Below are 6,623 nucleotides of genomic sequence, written 5' to 3'. Positions count from 1 at the left end.
ATTTACAGAGTAGTGGCAGAAAAACCATAGAAATCCTTAAGAGGCAAACAAAACAAAACAAAAAGCTTGCTCATGAAACAAAAAGGAGAGTAACCCATCTGTGTTCATATGATATACATGATGCTGTTTCATTTGTTATATGGTATATTCCTATAATTTTTATATTGCACTTTGTTTTCTATCAGGTTCAATCATTTCTAACTATCATTTCTGTGAACCATACAATAGACTAGCAGGACTTATGAGGAGCACATTTTATACCACTGAATCTGATCCTTCCTCACTTTTTATCCACAGATGTTTGGAAACAACTTTCCTGGCCAAGTCAATGGATGGATTTAATGATTCTGTGGTTTCTGAATTTGTGTTTCTGGGATTCTCTGGATCTTGGGAAATGAAAGTTTTTCTCAAGCTGACATTCTCATTGCTGTACTTAGGGATCATACTGGGAAATCTTTTCATCATCTTTTTGGTAATCACTGATTCTCACTTACATTCTCCTATGTATTTCCTGCTGGCCAACCTTCCCTCATTGATGTGGGAGTTCCCTCCACCACAATTCCCAGGATGGTCACAGACCTGATAAAGAAGAAGAAAGTAATTTCTTTCCAAAGCTGTATGGCACAGATATGCTTCATTCACATTTTGGGAGGAACAGAAATGGTGCTGCTCATAGCCATGGCATTTGACAGGTATGCAGCCATCTGTAAGCCTCTCCACTACTTGAGCATTATGAGCCCCAAAAAATGCATTTTATTTGTAGTCATTAGCTGGGTAACTGGAACAATCCATTCTATTTCTCAATTTTCTGTGATTGTAAACTTGCCTTTTTGTGGTCCTAATACCATAGACAGCTTTTACTGTGACTTCCCCAGGGTCATACAACTTGCATGCTCAGATTCAGCCATGTTTGAGTTTCTTGGCACTGCCAACAGTGGATTCATGAGCCTGATCACCTTCTTGCTGCTCCTCCTTTCCTATGTCTTCATTTTGGTCACTGTCTGGAAAAGTTCCTCTGGGGACTTGTCCAAGGCTCTTGGCACATTGTCAGCTCACATCACTGTGGTGGTTCTCTATTTCACTCCGTGTATATTTATCTATATGTGGCCTTTCCCGGAATCATCAGTTGATAAATACATGTTTATAGTTGACTTTGCTATCACCCCTGCCTTGAATCCTATCATATATACATTAAGAAACAAAGATATAAAATTAGCAACTGAAAGACTGATTAATCAGCATCATTCTGACAGATTCTCCTGACTAGTCCGTTGTTGAGAGCTCAGGAACTCATTTCACCTGTGTGATGGACCCCTCTCCTTAGGCATCTGGTACTTAATGTGCTCAAATGATATTGGCATGTACCTTGCTGACCTGCTCCTATCTATAGTAGGATTATGCCTACTCCTCCTCTACAGAATTTACTCCCTGCTTTCTGCTAACATCAGAAATATGTCCAATGTAATATGGTTTTTTTTAGGAAGCAGAAGCAATGTGTATAAACAAGGTTGCATGATTTACCTTGTGATCACTTTACCATAAGAAAGCTATAATATCATCTCCTCTATGTCCCATATTTTCTAAGTAACTGCAAACTTAAATTGTTGTATTTCTCTCCTTTTTTTAAAGAAAAATAATATAGCCATCCTAACAATTGCAAAGCGTTTTTATTTTTTTATTATGGTTCTGAGTTACATTTCCTGAGCCATACAGTGTATATATTTTACCTAGATCATATAGTAATTACCAAGTTTCTTTGAATAGTTTATCATTTCTGTTTTAAAATTATAGCATGATTGCTGGGCACAGTGGAGCACATTGTAATCCCAGGTACTTCGGTTATTGAGATATGAGGATCCCAAGGACCATGCCAGCCTGGGCAAATTAAGGAGACCCTATTTCAAACTATACCCATGAATTATTATCAAAAGTTAAATGAATGTATAATGTGTAAATATGCAAATAAAGGAAATTAAAAATTCAGCATGTAAAAAGGACATAATTGTGACAACATTGATGACACTGGAGGTCATTATGCTATAGGAAATAAACCAGAATTAGAAAGAAAACTAATGTATGATTTTTTATGTGTAAATCTTACCAAAAAAGTTCAACATAAGGCTGGGTATATAGCTCAGTTGATAGAGTTTTTGTCATGCATGCACAAGGCCCTAGGTTCAATCCCCAGTACCCTCCCTCACAAAAAATTCAACATATAGGAACAGAGGAGAAATGGGATTGCCAAAATAGAGTTGAAAAGGAAATAGGTACAATTAGGTCAAATTTTAAAAAGTAATGTTAGAATTAATAAATCAACAAAAGCCAAGAACAACATAGTTTATAATTTGGTATTGTATGCTGAAAATTTGCTGGGAATGTTTAAATGCTCCCAACATGCAAACACACACACATAAACACCCACGAAGTTTTTATGTGCAATGATGGATAATAATAATTAGTTTGAACATAGAAAACATTTTGCTACCAATATGGATATCAAAATATCATGCTGAGAACCTTATGTAGATACAATCAGAGTGAATTTCAAAACTAAAAAAAGGCAAAAATAATAGGAAAAAGATCAGAGTTCTGGTTGCCTGAGTTGGGATGTGGGGCTTGGTTAACAACGACGTACCTCAGGAATATCTGAGATATAATGGACTATTGTATATTTGTTTTTTTAATGTATTTAAAATTTTGTTCTAATTAGTTATACATGGCAGTAGAAAGCTTTCTGACATGTCATACATGAATGGAATATAACTTCTCATTCTTCTGGTTGTACATGATGTAGAATCATACTGGTCATGTTATAATATATGTACATATGGTAGTAATGTCTGATTCATTTTACTATATTTTTTACCCCCATATCTCTCCCTTCCCTTCACTCTCTTCTGCCTGATCCAAAGTACATCTATTCTTCCATAGCAACCCCCCTTCCCATTGTGAATTAGCATGCACATATCAGACAAAACATTCAGCTTTTGGTTTTTTGGGATTGGCTTATTTTGCTTAGCGTGATATTCTCTACCTTCATCCATTTGCCTGTAAATGCCATAATTTTATTCTTGTTTAAGGCTGAGTGATATTCCATGTGTATATATACCACCTTTTCTTTATCCATTCATCTGTTGAAGGTCATCTGTATTAGGTCCATTATTAAACTATTGTGAATTGAGCTGCTATAAACATTGTTGTGGGTGTGTCACTGTAGTATGCTGATTTTAAGTCCTTTGGGTATAAAGTAAGTAGTGGGATACCTGGGTCGAATGGTGGTTCTATTCCAAGTTTTCTGAGGTATCTCCATCTCTATGGCCATAGCACCCTGAACGCGCCTGATCTTGCCTGAGGCATCTCCATACTTCTTTCCACAGTGGTTGCACCAATTTGCAGGCCCAACAACAGTGTCTGAGTGTACATTTTCCCACACATTCTTGCCAACAGTTATTGTTGCTTGTATTCTTGATAATTGCATTTTACTGGAAAGAGAAGAATCTTAGAGATGTTGGATTTGCATTATTGTAATTGCTAAAGATATTGTACATTTTCCATATTTTTTATTTTATTTAGAGACAGGGTCTCACTGAGTTGCTTTGAGTTACTTAGTACCTCACTTTCACTTTCATATATTTCTTGATCCATTACATTTCTTCTTCTGTGAAGTGTCTGCTCAGTTTCTTAGCGCATTTATTGATGGGGTTGTTTGATTTTTTGGTGTTAAGATTTTTTGAGTTCTTTATATGTCCTGGAGATTAATGCTGTATCTGAGGTGCCTGTGGTAAATATTTTCTCTCATCCTGTAAGCTCTCTCTTCATGTTTTTGAATGGTTCCTTTGCTGAGAAGAAGCTGTTTAATTTGAATACATCCCATTTATTGATTCTTGATTTTGTTTCTTGTGCTTAAGGAGTCTTGTTAAGGAGGTCAGATTCTAAGCCAACATGATGAAGATTTGGGCCTGCTTTTTCTTCTATTAGGCACAGTGTCTCTGTTCTAGTGTCTAAGCCTTTGATCCACGTTGAGTTGAATTTTTGTGTAGGGTGAGAGATAGGGGCTTAATTTCATTTTGCTGCATATGGATTTTCAGTTTTCACAGCACCATTTGTTGAAGAGGCTCTTTTCTCCTCTGAATGTTTTTGGCATCTTTGTCTAGTATGAGAAACTGTATTTATGTGGGTTTGTTTCTGTGTATTATATTCTGTACCAGGAATCTACATGTCTGTTTTGGTGCCAATACTATGCTGTTTTCATTACTCTGGCCTGTAGATCAGTTTAATTTTTTTCTTGTGGGGGTGTACCAGAGGAATTGTGTACCAGAAATTGAACTCAGGGGCACTCAGGGGCACCGAGCAAATCCCCAGTCCTATTTTGTGTTTTATTTAGAGACAGGGTCTCACTGAGTTGCTTAGCATTTCACTTTCACTGAGGATGGCTGGCTTTGATCTCATGAGCCTCCTGCCTCAGCTTCCAGAGCCACTGTTATTACAGGCATGTACCACCACTATCATCTGTAGTATAGTTTAATGTCTGGTATTGTGATGCTAACTGCTTCACTCTTGTTGCTAAGGATTGCATTGGCTCTTTTGGGTCTTGTTTTTCCAAATGAATTTAATGACTACCTTTTCTAGCTCTCTGAAGAATATCATTGGTATTTTAATTGGAATCACATTGAGTCTGTATAGCGCTTTGGTTAGTAAGGCCATTTTGATAGTATTAATTCTGCCTATTTAAGAGCATGGGAGATCATTTTATCTTCTAAGGTCTTGTTCAATTTCTTGTTGTAGTGTTCAGTAATTTTTACTGTATAAGTCTTTCACCTGTTTTCTTAGATAAATTTAAAGTTATTTATGTATTTATTTATTTATTTATTTTGAGGCTATTGTGAATAAGGTGGTTTTTCTCATTTCTCTTTCAATGGATTCATCACTGATGTATAGAAATGTGTTTGACTGATGGTATTGATCTTATGTCTTACTACTTTGCTGAATTCATTTATTAGTTCTAGAATTTTTTGGTGGACTTGTTTGGATCTTCTACATTTTACAATCATGTCATCAGCAAATAGTGATAGTTTTTGTTGCCTATTCATATCCCTTTATTTTTTTTCTTTTGTCTAATTTCTTTGGCTAGAGTTTCAAGGATAATGTTGAATAAAAGTGGTGAAAGATGGTATGCTTGTCTTGTTCTGGTTTTTCGAGTGAATGGCTTCAATTTTTCTCCATTTAGAATTATTTTGGTCTTGGTTTTAGCATATATAGCTTTTACAATGCTAAGGTATGATCTTAGTTTGCCTACTTTTTTCTAGTATTTTGAACATGAAGGGGTGCTGTATTTTGTCAAATACCTTTTCTGCACCTTTTGGGGTAATCATAATTCTTTTTCTTTATGTCTGTTGACATGATGGATTATGTTTTTGATTTCTGTATGTAGAAACAACCTTACATTTCTAGAATGAAGCCCCCATGATTGTGATGCACTATCTCTTTAATATGTTTTTGTATGTGATTTGCCAGAGTTTATTGAGAATTTTTTCATGTGTGTTCATCAGGATATGGGCCATAGTTTTCTTTCCTTAAATTGTCTTTGTCTGGTTTTGGTGTCAGGGTGATAGTAGTCTCATGGAAGGAGTTCCAAATGGTTCCCACCTTTTATATATATATATATATATATATATATATATATATATATATATATATATATATATATAGAGAGAGAGAGAGAGAGAGAGAGAGAGAGAGAGAGAGAGACTGGAAGCTAAGGATCCCCAAGGGGGCATGAAAGCAAAAGTCTCTCCACATGAATGCATTGAGTAGTATCGGTGTTAGTTCTTCTTTGAAGGTAGAACTTGAGTGAGAATCTGTCTGGTCCTGGCCTTTTCTTGGTTGGTAGGCTTTTGATGGCATCATCCATTTAATTATTTAAAACTGATGCATTTAAATTGCACATACCCTTTTGCTTCAGATTGGGTAGTTCATGTATCTATAGAAATTTGTTGATGTACTCAAGATTTTCTATTTTATTGGAGTATAAATATTCACAATAATTTTTTTATTTTCTTCTGTATTCCAGTAGTGTGCATTTGATATTTCTGTTTTATCACAAATTTTACTAATTTTTGAGTTTTCACTCTGTTTCTCTTAGTTAGCATGGCTATGGGTTTATCAAATTTTTTAAAATTTTTTTCAGAGAGTCAATTTTTTGTTTTGTCAGTGTTTTAATTGTTTGTTTTGTTTCAATTTCATTAATTTCAGATGTGATTATTTCCTTTCTTCTACTGCTTTTGGTTTTGATTTGTTCTTCTTTTGTTAGGACTTTGAGATGTAATATTAGGTCATTTATTCATTGACTTTCTATTGAATTCTAATGAATGAGATCAATACAGTGAACTTTCCTCTTAGCACTGCCTTTATAGTGTCCCAGAGATCTTGATATATTGTATTTGTATTCTTATTTACCTCTCAATATTTTTTTTATTTCATCCATGACTTCTTCTATACATGAGACTGTTGTATATTTGAATGTGTGATGGTTTTCCAAATGTAAGTGTATAGTTGTAAACTTAAAACTTTTCATGTGATTTTCATGTAAATTATATCATCACTAAAATGAAAAGTATTAAACC

The 6,623-nt window shown here is 34.9% G+C and overlaps 1 pseudogene; it reads left to right on the top strand.

The window, feature by feature from the left end:
- The first annotated feature begins 328 nt into the window (after positions 1 to 328).
- Positions 329 to 1,263, top strand: LOC124104050 (olfactory receptor 4F21-like; annotated as a pseudogene).
- Positions 1,264 to 6,623: the final 5,360 nt, after the last annotated feature.

The sequence above is a fragment of the Marmota monax genome, unplaced genomic scaffold, assembly GCF_021218885.2.
Source record: "Marmota monax isolate L192 unplaced genomic scaffold, Marmota_monax_Labrador192_F-V1.1 WCK01_AAM20220418_F8-fsc00001, whole genome shotgun sequence".
NCBI classification, from domain to species: Eukaryota; Metazoa; Chordata; class Mammalia; order Rodentia; family Sciuridae; genus Marmota; species Marmota monax.
This window is presented reverse-complemented; position numbering and strand designations above follow the sequence as displayed.